Below are 18,717 nucleotides of genomic sequence, written 5' to 3'. Positions count from 1 at the left end.
GCAATGAACTGCAGGACACTTTGCTACTGTGTGCCAGGATAGATAGATATCCAACAGAAATCTACCAGTTTAAGATCATACAGCTAGTAGATTTAACAGCAAGTTCAAATCACTGCATCCTTTCCTCGATGACATGAGACTGCTACGAGTTGGAGACAGGGTACAAAATGTTGTTCTGTTATATGAAGACAAGCATCAACTCGTACTGCCACCTAACCGTCATCTCACACTACTAATAGTGGAAAGTGAACATCATCGAATTTCCCATGCTGGATGTCAACTGTTGTTTACGTCTCTCAGAAAGCAATACTGGATGCCTAACGGATGAAATGCAGTCCGGCGTGTTCTGCAGCAGTGCTTGACTTGTCAGCGATTAAAGGCGAATCCTGCACAACCGCTCATGGGAGACGCGCCACACCCACGTGTAGAAGCTGTGAGGACTTACTTCAGTTGTGGGATTGATTACACGGGACTGTGAAAACTGGCTCACGGAGATCCAAATTAAAGAAAGTGTGTTACATTGCCCTGTTTGTGTGCTAGGCTACGCAAGCATTGAATTTGTTGCCAAGATGACGACTGAAGCATTCCTGTCGGCCCTCAAAAGATTTGTTTCACGGCGGGGTAGGTGCCAAAACCTGTACAGCGACAATGGGAAAAACTTTGTTTGAGGTAGTTGGTAACTTCGCGAGTTACAAGCTGCTGTGAGTAGTCACTATGATCACACAGGAGAGGAGCTCTATGCACGAAGAAGGCATCGACTGGCACTTCATTCCTCCTGTGCCACCACACTCTGGCGAAAAATGGGAAACAGGAGGGAGGTCCTTCAGGTACCACTTGCGGCGAATGATGGGAACCATATGTCCAACTTTCGAAGAGCTGACAACCTTGACGTGCCAGATTGAGGTTTATTTGAACTCTCGTCCTCTAACGCCATTGTCTTGCAATCCTACTGATCCATAAGCCCTCACCCCAGGATTGGAACCGCAATCACAAGCATCCCTCAGCCAAATCTAGGTCCAGCCAACGTGAGCTCGCTAACAAGGTGGGAACCACTGTAGCAAGGCTTCCAGATCTTTTGGCGGAGCTGGTCATCTGCCTACCTGCATCATCTGCAGCAGCGGAGCAAGTGGACGGTCCCTAGTCAGAATGTGCAACCTGGTGCATTGGGCATAGTAAGGGAAGATAATCTGCCACCATTATATTGGAAGCCGGCCACCATTGGAGGAGTAAACCCTGAGTGCGATGGAATGGTGCGAGTGACCCCTATTCGCACACCACAAGGGGTTTTCAAGAGACCTTTATCGACTGACGTGATACAAAAATGAACAGTGTATTCGTGTTTTTTATTTATGTGCTTTTCTCCTTTTGTGTTGTGTGTGCCTTGCAGCAGTCAGTGTATTTCGCCATTTTTTATGTTTAAATATATATTTGTTAATGTGATTGTGATTTCCTGATACCAATTACAGACTCTATGGACAGAATGCCTGGTTTAAGGACGAAATGTTGCGCGTATTTACTTGTGCTATTTTCTATAATTCAGCAGGACTTGTGTTACTTGTATTTTGCTGGAAAGAAATTAATATTTCTTTGGCAGTCCGTATGTCCGGTCGTTACATTTGGTTGAGTCTCTGGATAGTGCTGATCTCTCTGGAGGTACTGTATTTGTACATGAGGGGCAGTGGTCAGTGGGCCACCCCTTCAGCGGCACCTAACTGCACACTCGCTGCGGCGAGGGAGAGACTTTTCAGTGGTTTAAGAGGCTGTCGGTCCGGCGACTGTCATTAGCTCGTGGCTGCACGTCCCATGTAAACGACAAAGATGTATATTATGATTGTTAACTTACCTAAGAATAATAAGTGATTATGTCAACTCTTATGAATCATGAATGGATCCGAACCATTATACAGTCCTCTTCAATTCATGGTCCTCCGGTATATTTACGTTTTCCTCTGCGGATGCTAACAGGAATAAAATGACTTTACTATGTACTTTTTTATTTACAGTAGTTACAATTAACTGCAGATACCATTACAATCAAATTAGACATCGTCCGTAAACAGCACGTTTGGGAGAAACCTGATCGATCAGTCCATTGTTGGAGTAACCACTGACACAATGCGACCCTTGGAGCGAAGTCAGTCAGAAGCATTGCATAAACCCTGTAACCTCCGCGTGCCACAGTACTCGTTAAAGCCTGTGCTATGGTAAGTGAGCGGGGTTCACCTTATGAGAAAGGATTTTCGTATAGATATCGACCGCGTGTACCTGAATGGTGGCAAATCAGACTTACACCCACTCAGTAATAACAATGATCCGTCAAGTAAGTTCGAAATGCAATTACAAGTCAGGATGGACCAAAAGCAACCCAGAAGATGCTACCAATTGCCTAATTAGGCATTAACTGAGTTTCTTCCCTGTACATGTTGGTATATATTCGTGCAAAACAACAAATTGTAACACTGCATAATATAGTAGAATTTTAGAAGCAGAAAATCTATTGAACTGATAGTTTCACGTTCTGTACTGATATGGAAAATCATGAATACATAACACTACACTATAATTTATACTACAAAACTTTATACTGTCTATTATGTGATTAAAATCGGGCATAGGTTACCCTAGAAATGGTGCTTTCGAACCACACACAAAATGTCAATTTTGATAAAGATAAAACACTGATAAATTTTGACTTTTATATTGACTTTAATTTTTGTTGGTCAAACCAATTTAGAACACTTCAGAATTCAAATGAATGAGGAAGCGCCGGGTGCTCTTTGGGGCTGTTTTTCTGATAACAAAGTAGCCAGAAGGTAGTAACGATTTGCAAAATGACCTCCAGAGAATTGATGAATGGTGTAGGCTCTGGCAGTTGACCCTGAACGTAAATAAATGTAACATACTGCGTATATAGGAAAAGAAATCCACTACTGTATACCAACACTATTGGTGACAAACCGCTGGAAACAGTGTCTGTCTAGGAGTAACTATACAGAGAGATCTTAAGTGGAATGATCACATAAAACAAATACCGGGAAAAGTTGATGCCAGACTCGTATTCATGGAAAGAATCCTACAGAATTGTAACTTATCCACGAAGAAAGTGGCTTATGAGACGCTTGTTCGACGCATTCTTGATTACTGTTCACCTGTCTGGGATCTCCACCAAGCAAGACTGATCGAAGAGGGAGAGAAGATCCAAGGAAGAGCGGTGCATTTCGTCACGGGATCGTTTAGTTGGAACGAGGGCGTTAAAGAGACGCTCAACAAACTCTATTTTCAAACGTTACAAGAGAAGCGTTGTGCAGCACAGAGAGACATACTATTGAAATTTCGAGAGAGCATTTTCCGGGAAGAGTCGGACAACATGTTAATTCCTCCCAAGTATGTCCCGTGTAATGACCATGAGGAGAAAATCCGAGAAATGAGAGCCGAAACAGAGACTTACTGACAATCATTCTTACGGCGCGCAATTCGCGTGTGGAACAAGATTTGAGGGCTCAGTTAGTAATGCAAAAAGTATCCTCCGCCAAACACCATTATGTGGCTTGTGGAGTACGATGTAGAATGGAGGCTCACCCCACCACAGTGCCGTGCGGGGTAGCCGCGCGGTCTTGGGCGCCTTGTCACGGTCCGCGCGGCTTCCCCCTCCCCTGTCAGAGGTTCGAATCCTCCCTCGGGCATGGGTGTGTTAATTTAAATTAGATTAAGCAGCGGGTAAGCTTAGGGACGGATGACCTCATCAGTTTGGTCCCCAAGACCTTACCACAATTTTGTTTTAGCCACCACAGTTTGGAATGGACGCACATCTAGTGCTACATATTGCATAACTGCTTTCTTGAAATGATCGCACACGTCCACAGGTAAAGATACGAAACTGCAACGAGAATAAAGAGTTCAGAACTAATGCCGCAGATATTCACAAAGAAATACAAGTCTCTAATGATTCAGAACAAGATCACGAAAGAAACCTAAATTGTAAGACAGAATATTATTCATGATTTTTTACCAGTGTTTAAGATACTGTTCTTCTTTTGGTGCACCCATGTCTTCACAGAATTTCGAGTAAGCGGTGCCTACTAAATTCGAATTGCCTGCTGATGATCTATATGTTAATACGTGCATATATTTCACTCAATGAACAAATTCAGTGGTAATAGCGTTCTCTTCATTTTTCAGCACATAAAATTTGTCACAAACTTTGCTTTTTTCTCTCGATCTTGGGTCAACAGTAAAAGTATTAAAAGAACAAATATACAAGATTACCGCAAATAACCTTTATTTACCTCTAAATCTACGTGATTACTGTGCTATTGACAATAAAGTTCCTGGCAGAGGGTTTAATGAACCACCTTCAAGCTATCTCTCTACCGTTGCATTCTCGAACAGCGCGCATGAAAAACATTTTTCTGTGAAAGCCCTGATTTCGCTTCTTTTATCTTGATGATCATTTCTCCCCACGTAGATGGATGCCAACAGAATTTTTTCGGAATCGGAGGAGAAAATTGGTGATTGAAATTTCATGAGAAGATCCCGTGGCAAAGAAAACCGCCTTCGTTTTAATGATTGCCACTCCAATTCACGTATCATGTCTGTGGCACTATCTCCCCTATATCGCGATAATACAAAATGAGCTGCCCTTCTTTGAACTTTTTCGATGTCATCCGTCACTCCCACCTGATACCACACCGCACGGCAGTACTCCAGGATAGGGCGGACGAGCGTGGAGTAAGCAGTCTCTTTAGGAGACCTGTTGCACCTTCTAAGTGTCCTGACGATGAATCGCAGTCTTTAGTTTGCTCTACCCACAACATTATCTATGTGATCGTTCCAATTTCGATTATTTGTAATTCTAATCCCTAAATATTTAGCTGAATTTACAGCCTTCATATTTGTGTGACTTACCGCGTACTCGAAATCTAGCGGATTTATTTTAGTACTCGTGTGAATAACTTCACATTTTTCTTTATTCGGTGTGAATTGCCACTTTTCGCACCATACAGATATCTTATCTAAATCGTTCTGCAATTCGTTTTGGTCATCTGACGACTTTACAAGACGGTAAATGACACCATCATCTGCAAACAATCTAAGATACCTACTCAGATTGTCTCCTATGTCGTTAGTATAGATAAGGAAACGCCGGATATTACTTCTGTTTTACTCGATGACTTTCCGTCTATTACTACGAACTGTGACCTTTCTGAAAGGAAATCGCGGATCCAGTCGCACAACTGAGGCGAAATTCCATAAGCACGCCGATTGGATAGAAGGACGCTTGTCAGCAACGGTGTCGAAAGCCTTCTGTAAATCTAAAAATATGGAATTAATTTGACATCCGCTGTTGATAGCACTCATTACTTCATGTGTATAAAGAGCTAGTTGTGTTTGCCAAGAACGATGTTTTCTGAATCCGTGCTGACTATGTGTCAATAAATCGTTTTCTTCGAGGTACTTCATAATGTTCGAACATAGTATATGTTCCAAAACCCTTCTGCTAATCGCCTGTAATTCAGCGGATTTCCCCTACTTCCCTTTTTGAGTATTGGTGTGACTTGAGTAATTTTCAACGGAATACTGCGTGCGCTAACAAACCACGTGCGAATTGTCAATGGCCGAACCCCGTGCGAAGGGCCTTAGCAAAGGCACTTATGCATGGTAGGGGATACTGTGGGGCCTTGGTCCGCTACTGATCAGGTCAGACCATCGTATATCCGAATGGCCGAGCTATGTTCACACTTGTTGCTTAACACACAGTACGTCATGGCTGCCGGTGTAACAGTCGCCTGCTCGATGGCCACTCGTACCTGCTGAGACCCACACATACTCGTGAGATCCGCATCGGCGGCGCACTGCTGTACCCCAAAATGGAGCCGGACGTGGTGAGATACATAATTTGTTCCATACCGACCGTAGTCACCACATACTAACCACAGCTTTGTCGCCATTGTCGTATGGTTCCAAGGCGTTGAATGTATTCCGTTTTTTCTTCCGCCATGTTTAAATACTCGTCCTTACCGGTGCCCGAACGCATGGGATTCTTCTCTCAGATAACTACCACTATTAACGTCTATTCTCTCACCGCAACTGTTCATAATTGCTCTCATTTTCGAAATTCACATTGAGAGTGGGCATCGACTAAACAACTTGTTAACCAATCATTCCCTGCATGATGAGATTTTCACTCTGCAGCGGAGTGTGCGCTGATATGAAACTTCCTGGCAGATTAAAACTGTGTGCCCGACCGAGACTCGAACTCGGGAACTTTCTTTCAGGAGTGCTAGTTCTGCAAGGTTCGCAGGAGAGCTTCCGTAAAGTTTGGAACGTAGGAGACGAGATACTGGCAGAAGTAAAGCTGTGAGGACCGGGCGTGAGTCGTGCTTCGGTAGCTCAGATGGTAGAGCACTTGCCCGCGAAAGGCAAAGGTCCCGAGTTCGAGTCTCGGTCGGGCACACAGTTTTAATCTGCCAGGAAGTTTCAATCTACCATTCTTTGGCAAGTAGCTAAGTTATCAAGGAACTAGTTAAACTGACCGACAAGCGTGGCGCTGCCGCATTTGCCGGCACTCTGGCGTCAGTATCCAGGAGCAAACGAGACGCCTGCGGCTGCAGCTAAGTCTGCTGTGGGAGCAAACTGCCCGCGACTGCCTCTGACCTGTCCTCCACATCGATATTGGAGCTGGGAGGGGAATCCGAACCACTGTCGGATACTAAATGTGACACCTCCAGTTTCGCAGAGTGTGTGTTCTGAGAAGGTGCCAGTGGAATAGTTTTCCCTAACAAATATATAAGTTTAACCCCGAGAGCTCGTTGACCAGACCTGTTTCTGCTCTCGTCTCATGAACTTCCACTGCATATTCCTTCAATTACAAATAACTGTGGCTAATTAATGAAGTCTTGCCGATGTCTGACCAAACAAAATAAAGCTTCTGATGTTAGGCATTCTATGAAGCACCCACCTAACCGATACTAAAGCCATGGCAGAACAAAGAACTACCCTCGCTACAGTATAGTGACTACATACACCTGACTCCGGAGTTCCCAACAAATCGAAAAATAATTAGCAACACGAGGAGAAGTATACGTATAAATGAATACCCCTAAAAGAGATTTAGTAACACACCATATCTTCCATTGTGGGGGGAGAGTTTGTGGAACTCCCTCTACTAATCACGAGGGAACATAGCCGTCCACTTCAGATCATAGGTGGAAGTTACGCTACTAAATGAGGCCAGATGTGCAGGTGCAGTTATCTGGACTCGAATTCCATTTGTGGCCTAGAGCTACCCAAGTTACTATAGTGTGACTGCACTTCTTGGCCAGTGCAAAAAGTTTCAACTTCTATCACATTGTAAACTGGTTTAATTATATATGTAGCGTCGCCCTGCTGAGTTTTATTCGTATTTTTATGCTCTCATAGTACTCACCAGGTCTATTAACAAAATGAATGGGTAAATGACTTATTCTCTTCATACACTACTGGCCATTAAAATTGCTACACTAAAAAGAAACGCAGATGATAAACGAGTATTCATTGGACAAATATATTATACTAGAGCTGACATGTGATTACATTTTCACGCAATTTGGGTGCATGGATCCTGAGAAATCAGTACTCAAAAAAACCATCTGGCCGTAATAGCGGCCTAAATACGCCTGGGCATTGAGTCAAACAGAGCTTGAATGGCGTGTACAGGTATAGTTACCCATGCAGCTTCAACACGATACCACAATTCATCAAGAGTAGTGACTGGAGTATTGTGACGAGCCAGTTGCACGGCCACCGTTGACCAGACGTTTTCAACTGATGAGAGATCTGGAGAATGTTCTGGCCAGAGCAGCAGTCGAGCATTTTCTATATCCAATTTTCTATATCCAGAAAGGCCCGTACAGGACCTGCAACTTGCGGTCGTGCATTATCCTGCTGAAATGTAGGGTTTCGCAGGCATCGAATGAATGGTAGAGCCACGGGTCGTAACACATTGTAACGTCCACTGTTCGAAGTGCCGTCAATTCGAACAAGAGATGACCGAAACGTGTAACCAAAGGCACCCCATACCATCACGCCGGGTTATATGCCAGTATGGCGATGACGAATACACGCTTCCAATGTGCGTTTACCGCGATGTCGCCAAACACGTATGCGACCATCGTGATGCTGTAAACAGAACCTGGATTCATCCGAAAAAATGACGTTTTGCAATTCGTGCACCCAGGTTCGTCTTTGAGTACACCAACGCAGGTGTTCCTGTCTGTGATGCAGCGTCAAGGGTAACCGCAGCAATGGTCTCCAAGCTGTTTAGTCCATGCTGCTGCAAACGTCGTCGAACTGTTCGTGCAGATGGTTGTTGTCTTGCAAAAGTCCCCATCTGTTGACTCAGGGATCGAGACGTGGCTGCACGATCCGTTACAGCCATGCGGATAAGATGCCTGTCAACTCGACTGGTAGTGATACGAGGCCGTTGGGATGATGTTCCGTATTACCCTCCTGATCCCACCGATTCCATATTCTGTTAACAGCCATTGGATCTCGACCAACGCGAGCAGCAATGTCGCGATACGATAAACCACAATCGCGGTCACAACAACGTTTCACCAGGCAACACCGGTCAGCTGTTGTTTGTGTGTGAGAAATCGGTAGGAAACTTTCCTCATGCCAGCACGTTGCAGGTGTCGCCACCGGCGCCAACCTAGTGTGAATGCTCTGAAAAGCTAATCACTTGCATATCACAGCATCTTCTTCCTGTCGCCTAAATTTCGCGTCTGTAGCAATTGATCTTCGTGGTGAATTTTAATGGCCAGTAGTATAAATGAGGCAAGATGTGGAGGTGCAGTTATCTGGAGTCGAATTCCATTTGTGGTCTAGTGCTACCCAAGTTACTATAATTTGACCATACTTCTTGGTCAATGCAAAAATTTTCAACGTGTATCACATTGTAAACTTGTTTAATTATACATGCAGCGTCACCTTGCAGAATTGTATTCATATTTTTATGCTCTCATAATACTCACCATGTCTGTTAACATAATGAATGGGTAAATGACTTTTTCTCTTCATAATTAGTATTACTACTAGCATAAAGCGTATGCAACTCCACATATTGGCTATGATCAAGCTAGGAATTGAATTAGCTGTTCTGTTTACGAGAAGCTGTATTTTTTTCGTTTATTTGGTACAACACCCTAGCAGAGAGAGAGAGAGAGAGAGAGAGAGACGTCAGAGCGAAGCAAGCAACCGACCTACGGCACCACCATAAACGTGTATCTTAAAGTGGGCTTCGGAGCTGAAGCTGCCTCCATCCCCACTGTCTTTGTTGTGTCTAGGTATCGTGCATACTCGATTCGCTAGGCAAACATCTAACAACTCGTATTAATAAGCTTTATTTCAACAATACAACACTTGATTTCGATAGATGTTTCGCAAGCAAAGGGCGACATACAAAGTAATCAGTCTTTTTAAGAACAGACAAATACAAGTCTGTGCTATCTTGAGAGTACTAAAGAAGTGGCTAATCTCGATGCTGCTATCGAAGTGGCCGCCCCCAGTGTGGCGCGGCGCTTAGGACCACTTCAGCTAGGGGCCGCTGCTGTCGCGTTGTCGTCCTGGAGGGTGGTCGGTCAGCGTGCGATTGGCTGACCTCTTCTCACACCCGTCTCTTCTCTGTCGGTCCCGACTGGCATGCTGGCGCTGACTTCACACCGTAACAGTTTTCCCTGGGATGGGGCTGGCCATGTTAACGGAGAGAGAGGTAGCGCATCGGGTGGCTAGGAAGCGCTCGTGCAAAGACACAATGGCTACGTGCAGGAATTTCTCCTTACTTTAAAAAGTGACTGCTGGAATCTTCCCTGGGAACTGAAAGACGAACTGTCTCAACATCTCCCTTACAACTTGTATAGAGAGACGGTTATCTTCTTCCATTGTGTCGATCTTTAAAAAAATATAACAAGAAATGACTCTCTTGCAGATGCTGTCTTGAAAGCTTGAATTGTCGTAAGGGTGATGCTCAAAATTTTGACAAAACTGGGATAGAGATTGGACGGCACTCAGCATCATTACCGTAATTAGTGAATGACTTGAAGGTTTTCCAAATGTAGAGAGAAGTTAGAACTTTGGAAACGATGCACACACTGCCTTCTACCTCCAAGAACGATGCCATTACTGAAGCCTCTTGGAAATCGCACGTAAGGATGGGGCCCGAACGCTGATAACTGCCACACACGGATGGCGCACACACAGTAAAGAGAACTGGAAGTATTTGGTGAGATTCAGCCAGAAATGGTTTCCTGTGGAATAATTCAGGAGATGTAGCATTTGTTACCTATGTGGAATTAGTAGTTTCTGTAAGTGATGACCACAGTTACCTGTTTGATTTGCAGGATGCGCTTTGCATCTTTGAACAGTATTTGCTCTTATGACTTCTTTTATCCTTAGCACTTTCTGATACGCATTTCGCCTGACCATTGGTACATCTACGTCTACATCTACATACATACTCCGCAATCCACCATACGGTGCGTGGCAGAGGGTACCTCGTACCACAACTAGCATCTACTCTCCCTATTCCACTCCCAAACAGAACGAGGGAAAAATGACTGCCTATATGCCTCAGTACGAGCCCTAATCTCTCTTATCTTATCTCTGTGGTCTTTCCGCGAAATATAAGCTGGCGGCAGTAAAATTGTACTGCAGTCAGCCTCAAATGCTGGTTCTCTAAATTTCCTCAGTAGCGATTCACGAAAAGAACGCATCCTTTCCTCCAGAGACTCCCACCCGAGTTCCTGAACCATTTCCGTAACACTCGCGTGATGATCAAACCTACCAGTAACAAATATAGCAGCCCGCCTCTGAATTTCTTGTATGTCATCCCTCAATCCGACCTGATAGGGATCCCAAACGCTCGAGCAGTCTCAAGAATAGGTCGTATTAGTATTTTATAAGCGGTCTCCTTTACAGATGAACCATATCTTCCCAAAATTCTACCAATGAACCGAAGACGACTATCCGCCTTCCCCACAACTGCCATTACATGCTTGTCCCACTTCATATCGCTCTGCAATGTTACGCCCAAATATTTAATCGACGTGACTGTGTCAAGCGCTACACTACTAATGGAGTATTCAAACACTGCAGGATTCTTTTTCCTATTCACCTGCATTAATTTACATTTATCTATATTTAGAGTTAGCTGCCATTCTTTACACTAACCACAAATCCTGTCCAAGTTATCTTGTATCCTCCTACAGTCACTCAATGACGACACCTTCCCGTACACCACAGCATCATCATCAAACAGCCGCACATTGCTATCCACCCTATCCAGAAGATCATTTATGTAGATAGAAAACAACAGCGGACCTACCACACATCCCTGGGGCACTCCATATGATACCCTCACCTCCGATGAACACTCACCATTGTGGACAACGTACTGGGTTCTATTACTTAAGAAGTCTTCGAACCACCCACATATTTGCGAACTAATCCCATAAGTTCGTACCTTAGTTAGGAGTCTGCAGTGGGGCACCGAGTCAAACGCTTTCCGGAAGTCAAGGAATATGGCATCCGTCTGATATCCTTCATCCATGGTTTGCAAGATATTATGTGAAAAAAGGGCGAGTTGCGTTTCGCAGGAGCGATGCTTTCTAAAGCCGTGCTGATGCATGGACAGCAACTTCTCTGTCTCAAGGAAATTCATTATATTCGAAGAGAATATGTTCGAGAATCCTGCAACAAACCGATGTTAAGGATATTGGTATGTAATTTTGAGGATCCGTCCTTCTACTGTTCTTATATACAGGCTTCACCTGCACTTTTTTCCAGTCGCTCGGGACTTAACGTTGGGCAAGAGATTCGCGATAAATGCAAGCTAAGTAAGGAGCCAATGCAGTACTCTCTGTAAAACCGAATCGGAATAACATCAGGACCTGGCGATTTATTTATTTTCAACCCATTCAGCTGCTTCACAACCCCAGGGATGTCTATCACTATGTCCTCCATACGGGAATCTGTACGAGACTCAAACGGCGGTATGTTTGTACGAACCTTCTGCGTGAAAGATTTGTCAAATACTAAATTTAAAATTTCAGCTTTCGTTTTGCTGTCTTCCGTCGCCAGGCCAGACTGATCAGTGAGTGACTGGATGGAAGCCTTCGACCCGCTTACTGATTTTACGTAAGACAAAAATTTTTTTGGGTTTTCAGCAAGATCTTTTGCTAAGGTATGACGGTGGTAGTGGTTGTATGCTTCGCTCATCGCTCTTTTTACAGTACCACGAATCTCTACTAACTTTTGCCTGCCCTCACTCTCCCGATATTTCATGTACCGCGAGTGCAACTGTCTTTGCTTCTTGAGAATTCTCCGAATTGCTCTGTTAAACCACGGTGGGTATTTTCCGTCCGTAATCCACTTTTTCGGCACATACTTGTCCAATGCGTGATTTACAACGTGTTTAAAATTTGCTCATAATTCTTCCACGCCATCGTACCGGAAGCAAATGAAGTTGATTCATTTACTAAGTGGGATGCTAACAACTGCTTATCTGCTCTTTCTAGTAAGAATACTCTCCTAGCCTTCTTGACCGACTTTTTAACTTTCGTAACCATAGTCGTAATGACTGCATCATGATCACTAATCCGTGTCTCAACACTGACACCGTCGATGAGATCTGGTCTGTTCGTGGCTACCAGATCTAAAATATTTCCATTACGTGTTGGCTGTCGATTTAGCTGCTCGTTTTCGGATAATGTGTTCAAAAGTAATTCACACGGCGGCTTGTCTGTACCACCTGTAATGAATCCATAGACATCCCAGTCTACACTAGGAAGGTTGAAGTCGCCTCCGACTAATATAGCATGATCCGGGTACTTCTGCGATACAGAGTGTAGACTCCCTTTGAATGATTCTAGAACTGTCACGGTGGAATCTTGTGGCCGGTAATAACACCCAACAATTAACTTTATTTCTCCTAGCCCTGTTAAACGTGTCCAGATAACTTCACAATCACACTCTACTTCGACCTCAGTAGACACAATATTTTTGTGGACTTCAATGAAGACACCACCTCCTACGGTGGCTCATCTGTCTTTCAGATACACGTTCCAACCCTCACTAAATATTTCAGAACTTCCTATCTCAGGGTTCAGCCAGGTCTCAGCCCGAGAATAATTTGCGCGCCACACGCTTCCTGGAGGGCAGCAAATTCAGGAACTTTATTCCGAACACTCTGAAAATTTACTGCTAATATCTTGATAGCTGAAATGTCTTTACACTGAGCGCGTCCTGATTTCCCTCCCTGTGCGTCGACTGGTGAGTGTTCATCAGGACACCTCGCACTACTGCCTAGCCTAAAAAAAAAACCATGTGCACGCCACAAGTACTCTGCTCCCCCAGTAGCCGCTTCCTTTGTGTAGTGCACCCCTGACCTATCTAGGGGCGTCCTACAGTTCCCCACCCAATAGCGCAAGTCTAGAAATCTGCAGCCAAGACCGTCACAGAGTCGACGAAGCCTCTGGTTGAGACCCTCCACTCGGCTCCAAACCAAAGGACCCCGATCCACTCTGGGAACTATGCTGCAAATAATGAGCTCTGTTTGCACCCCACGTGCGAGGCCAGCGGTCTTCACCAAATCCGCCAGCCGCCTGTACGAACTGAGGAAGTCTCAGAACCCAAGCGACAGGCATCACTGGTGCTGACGTGAGCAACTACTTGCAGACGACTGCACCCCGTACGCTCGATAGCTGCAGGCAAGGCCACATCTCGGATGAGGCAGACAAACCGAGTGCATGCTGGAATTCTTTCCAGCCCTGTACGCTATTTCCCTAAGGGGCTCCATCACCCACCTAACGTTGGAGCTCCCAATAACCAGCAAGCATTTGCCCCCGTGCGCCTGCTCGGGCCCTGCTGAAGGAGCGCCACCTGCCCACTGACAGGATGAACGGGCAAGGTTGGAGTTAATTATTTCTTTAGCTTCGCATTTATTGTCATTTTGTTGAAGGTTTTCCCACTTTAATGCATATTAAGGGAAATAAATAGTACCTTTCATAAGTGAACATTTCCATTCAAGAGTTAGATGCCTCGCTTAAGAATATGTGGTGTCACGTGGTGGATGACCTGAGTATTTCTTGCATGAATATTAATCTTTGAAGGTGAGCTTATCCCTATTAAATTCAGAGTTAATAAGACGTAATCTGATGTAGAACTTGTTTCACTACTTCTCAAAAGTAAATTCGCATCATGGCATAGGGAGATTCACTCCGTTTTCTGATCACGGGGACTTCAATTTTACAACTCAAGAATAATCACTACGATAATCACAAACATCCCGCCTCATACACTATGTCGGTTTCTCCCAGGATTTTCCGAATTTCCATGATTTTGTGGTTGTTTGTAGCCAAAATTTAATTTCATTTTTTCCTATTGAGCCGTGCGTGGCTCGTGTTCCCGCTAATTATGTATTTTACACCATGTTTTTAATGTACTTCCACCTCATTGTGTTAATTTAAATTACTACTGTCACTGAGTTGCTGCTTTGTCTGACCGTGACCGGCGCTAGCAGCGCGTATCGATAGATTCCCTCTCGTAGTATCTTTGCTTGACTGCTATGACTTCGTCTCGCGGTTCTAGGCGCTCAGTCCGGAACCGCGCGACTGCTACGGTCGCAGGTTCGAATCCTGCCTCGGGCATGGATGTGTGTGATGTCCTTAGGTTAGTTAGGTTTAAGTAGTTCTAAGTTCTAGGGGACTGATGACCTAAGATGTTAAGTCTCATAGTGCTCAGAGCCACTTGAACCATTGTTTTGCTATGATTTCCCTGTTGTCTGTCGTAAGGCAGTTCGTGTCGGGAGTTTGGGTCGCGAGTTCGGGTCTGCCAGTCAGTTGGAACGCGTCTGGAGAGCAGTCCGGACCTTCCAGTCGGGGAGTCGCAATGCGGCACTAGCGCAGTGGGGTTGGAGCAGCAGTGAGCTCTGCGTCGACGTGGCTCGCCCGACCAATGCCGCCACGCACCACTTGAGCCGGGCCGCGGTCTTGGTGGATCGTCGGTCGGTCGCCCTACCCGACGACGCATCTCTAGTGATACGCCCGCTAAACCCGCAGGACAGAAATGCTGTAATAGGATTGTGGAAAGGGCCAACGGTTGAAGTCACTTTCTGCTTCTAATTGTTTTTGCTTTCTTAATTTTACGTCTCAGTGGTGCGGGCTACTACAGTCACAACCATTGCACATCTGACAATACGCACATCTGAACTGTAACCAGAACTGACTGGAGCGGACCGATAGTGATACATGTACCCATCGTCTTGTAGTTTCCATGTGGTGCAGAATGGTAGTTGTATCGTATCATCTTCTACTCGTTTTCAACTGGCAGCTGTACCATTCTGATAAAATATGCCCCACAAATGACTGATTAGCTGTGATAAGGAAGTTTGATTTTACCTGACGACTTACATGTTTTATGAACATTTGCACCAATTTTAGTTTAGTGTGTCTGTATGTTATAATTCATATTTTTCAATCATTCGTCACTGTCACGATTTCATTCCTTCAATCGTTTCTTTAGTAACTAAAACTTCAATTGCGCATCACCATCCACAACTATATTCACCTCACGTTAGTACGTTTAGAAGTAGTAGGCTAGTGTTCTTCCTCGCTTGAACCAACAATTAACTTGCTGCTCTTTCTTCTGTTCTATAACTTTCAGTTTTGGCTTCCAAATGGTCTTCTCAAAATACGCCCAAGGAACTGGAAGTATCTTTAGTTGACACTAAATTCTTCTGTAAGGGAAACCCTGCTTCTTCTTCCTCAGTACAGTACGCGTAAGATCTTCTGCCAACACCACATCTCGAACTGATCAATGATTCGTTGTTTCATTTCTTTATCATACTTTGCAGTGTCATTCGTCGGGGGTCCTAGATACCCGAAATCAAACACTACCTCCGCATTCTTCAAGCAGCCTGCTAATTGTGTTTGATCTAAAACTTGCAGGATATTTCATGAAATGGCACGAAATATGCTAAAAACGGGATCTGTAACCTGACAGTTCCGTTCGCTTACAGCTATTTAATGCACAGCAGCTAAATGCCAATCAGTTGTAAGAAGTGAGATTAGGCTAAGCACTATAATATCCTCTGTGGGTTACTTTTCCTGTAAAATGCAACTAACTCAGTACTTCGTTATAATAAAGTAAATCCAGCGCTTTTGAACAAAATATTCAGGTCAGTGATATTGCGTTAAAAATAGTAATGATAAATAAACTGTTTCTTATTTTTTCCGTTATTGTCCAACAGAAACAAAAAAAATGTTAGTGCGATTATCTATTACGAAAAATATTACAGTCATTTAGTTATTAGAAAAATATGTTCCTCATTTCGTACAGTTGTTTACATTGAGCATGATTATCAGCAGAGAACTGCAGCATATCACTGGTTGGTTACTACAGAAACATTCAGAATTATTACTTTTATGGCAACGATAAAATTCCATTCCATCAAGATATTAACACTGTGTTTAGCATCTGACAATCTATGTACTTCAGATATCTGGTTTACCCTACTCTCATTTTATACTGTCTACTGCGATCATTTTTACCTGGTGGGTTAACTTCCTGGTACCAAGTTATACCGCATAGTTAAAGCATACAGTGATGGAAGTATTTTCATGCCACTTGATATGTTTGATGAAAGAGACATTTTTTCAATAGCATTTTCAGCAGGGAAAAGAGAAATTCCTGTAAATGAAAAATAGGTATGCACACGGTGTGTCTAAAGTCATCGAAACTTGCTCAGTGAAGATTGTAAGATGTACGTGGACGTGCTCGTGCTGCTTAGGACCGTTTTTAGAGCTTTGAGAAAGTGACAGGTGAGCATACTATTGACAGATCACACAGGCAGTTGGCTATAGTGGGGTAACAGCAGACTGACGACATGGACTCGAAACAACAATGTGACCGGACGAGGACGCACAGCTCTTTCAGAAAGACTACGCCACGAGACATTGTAATACTATTTGACTGTCGCCGACGAATAGACGCACGACAACAGTGGAAATTTGGAGAAAGGTTACACTTAGAATGCCACGACGAACCATCGGCAAGAGACTGCTGGAAGCTGGGTTGAGATCTGGAACTACAAAGCGTCGTTTTATGCTGGGAACACATCACAGATAACCGTGACTTATATGGCGCATATCCATAGTCTCCTGGGACACTGGGTGAGCCGGCCGGAGTGGCCGAGCGGTTCTAGGCGCTACAGTCTGGAACCGCGCGACCGCTATGGTCGCAGGTTCGAATCCTGCCTCGGGCATGGAAGTGTGTGATGTCCTTAGGTTAGTTAGGTGTAAGTAGTTCGAAGTTCTAGGGGACTGATGACCTCAGCAGTTAAGTCCCATAGTTCAAAAATGGTTCAAATGGCTCTGAGCACTATGGGACTTAACATCTGTGGTCATCAGTCCCCTAGAACTTAGAACTACTTAAACCTAACTAACTTAAGGACACCACACACATCCATGCCCGAGGCAGGATTCGAACCTGCGACCGTAGCGGTCACGCGGTTCCAGACTGAAGCGCCTAGAACCGCGCGGCCACACCTGCCGGCTAAGTCCCATAGTGCTCAGAGCCATTTTGACACTGGGTGACACTGTGGCATGCAGCGAAGAGTCGCGGTTTCGTTTGTCGGGCTAAAATCAATTTCAATGTGGCAATAGACGACCCGACGAAAAATTACAGGAAGCAACGACTGTGGAGATCCCTACAACTCATTGATTCGTTATGTGGGGAGCTTTTGGATATGACAGCAGGACTGATTTGATAATTGCTGGAGGGAACCGGAATGCTCGCCAGTATGCAGCGAAACTGATAAACCCTACTGTCACACCCTTCATGACCATAGTATCAACTAGTATATTATAGCAGGATATTTCAAGACCCCACACTACAGTTCACACGACAAACGCTGTATTGGCCTACCCGCCCTCCTAATTTTTCGCCCTTGAAGCGTGTCAGAAATGTAATGGGAAGACGTATGCCTTCACATCCGTTAGCAGGCAGAAATCTTCATGAACTGAATGTGTTTCGGGTATGGCTATTAATTTACCAATATGGCGTTTGGAGGCCGTCTGCGTCTTCACCACAACGAATACGGGACTGCATTAGTGCTTGTGGGGGTCTATCCTAATACTGTTGTTGATGTTAAGACAGCAGTTTAGAATGAAATGAAAGGCTATTATTTTAACTTTAATTGTACGATGAACGTCTCCACAAAGTTTAATAAATATCGGTCAGGTGAAACATTTTCAATCTGCGTCCATTTATGTTCCATTATTTCGATTAATGGTGATTTCCTTCATTTTTAAACGGGACCATCTCTACTAATAAATAATAGGTTCTGGAAGTGTCTTTTCAGAGTTTTTAGATATTTTATTTCTGAAGCATATTCTTTAAGGTATAATATTTTGAAGAGGATAGATTTGCACTCGCCGTGGCTATTACTTGGACGGGTGACCATCCGGTCTGCCGAGCACTGTTGGCAAGTGGGATGCACTCAGCCCTTGAACTGAGAAGCTACCTGATTGAGAAGTAGCGGCTACGGTCTCGTAAACTGACAAACGACCGGGAGAGCGGTGTGCTGAACACATGCCCCTCCATATCTGCATCCACTGACGACTGTGGACTAAGGATGACACGGCGGCTAGTTGGCACCGTTGGGCCTTCGTGGGCTGTTAGGGC

Source organism: Schistocerca piceifrons, chromosome 7, assembly GCF_021461385.2.
Source record: "Schistocerca piceifrons isolate TAMUIC-IGC-003096 chromosome 7, iqSchPice1.1, whole genome shotgun sequence".
Taxonomy (NCBI): Eukaryota; Metazoa; Arthropoda; class Insecta; order Orthoptera; family Acrididae; genus Schistocerca; species Schistocerca piceifrons.
The sequence above is the reverse complement of the archived record's forward strand: the minus strand, read 5'-3'. Positions refer to the sequence as shown.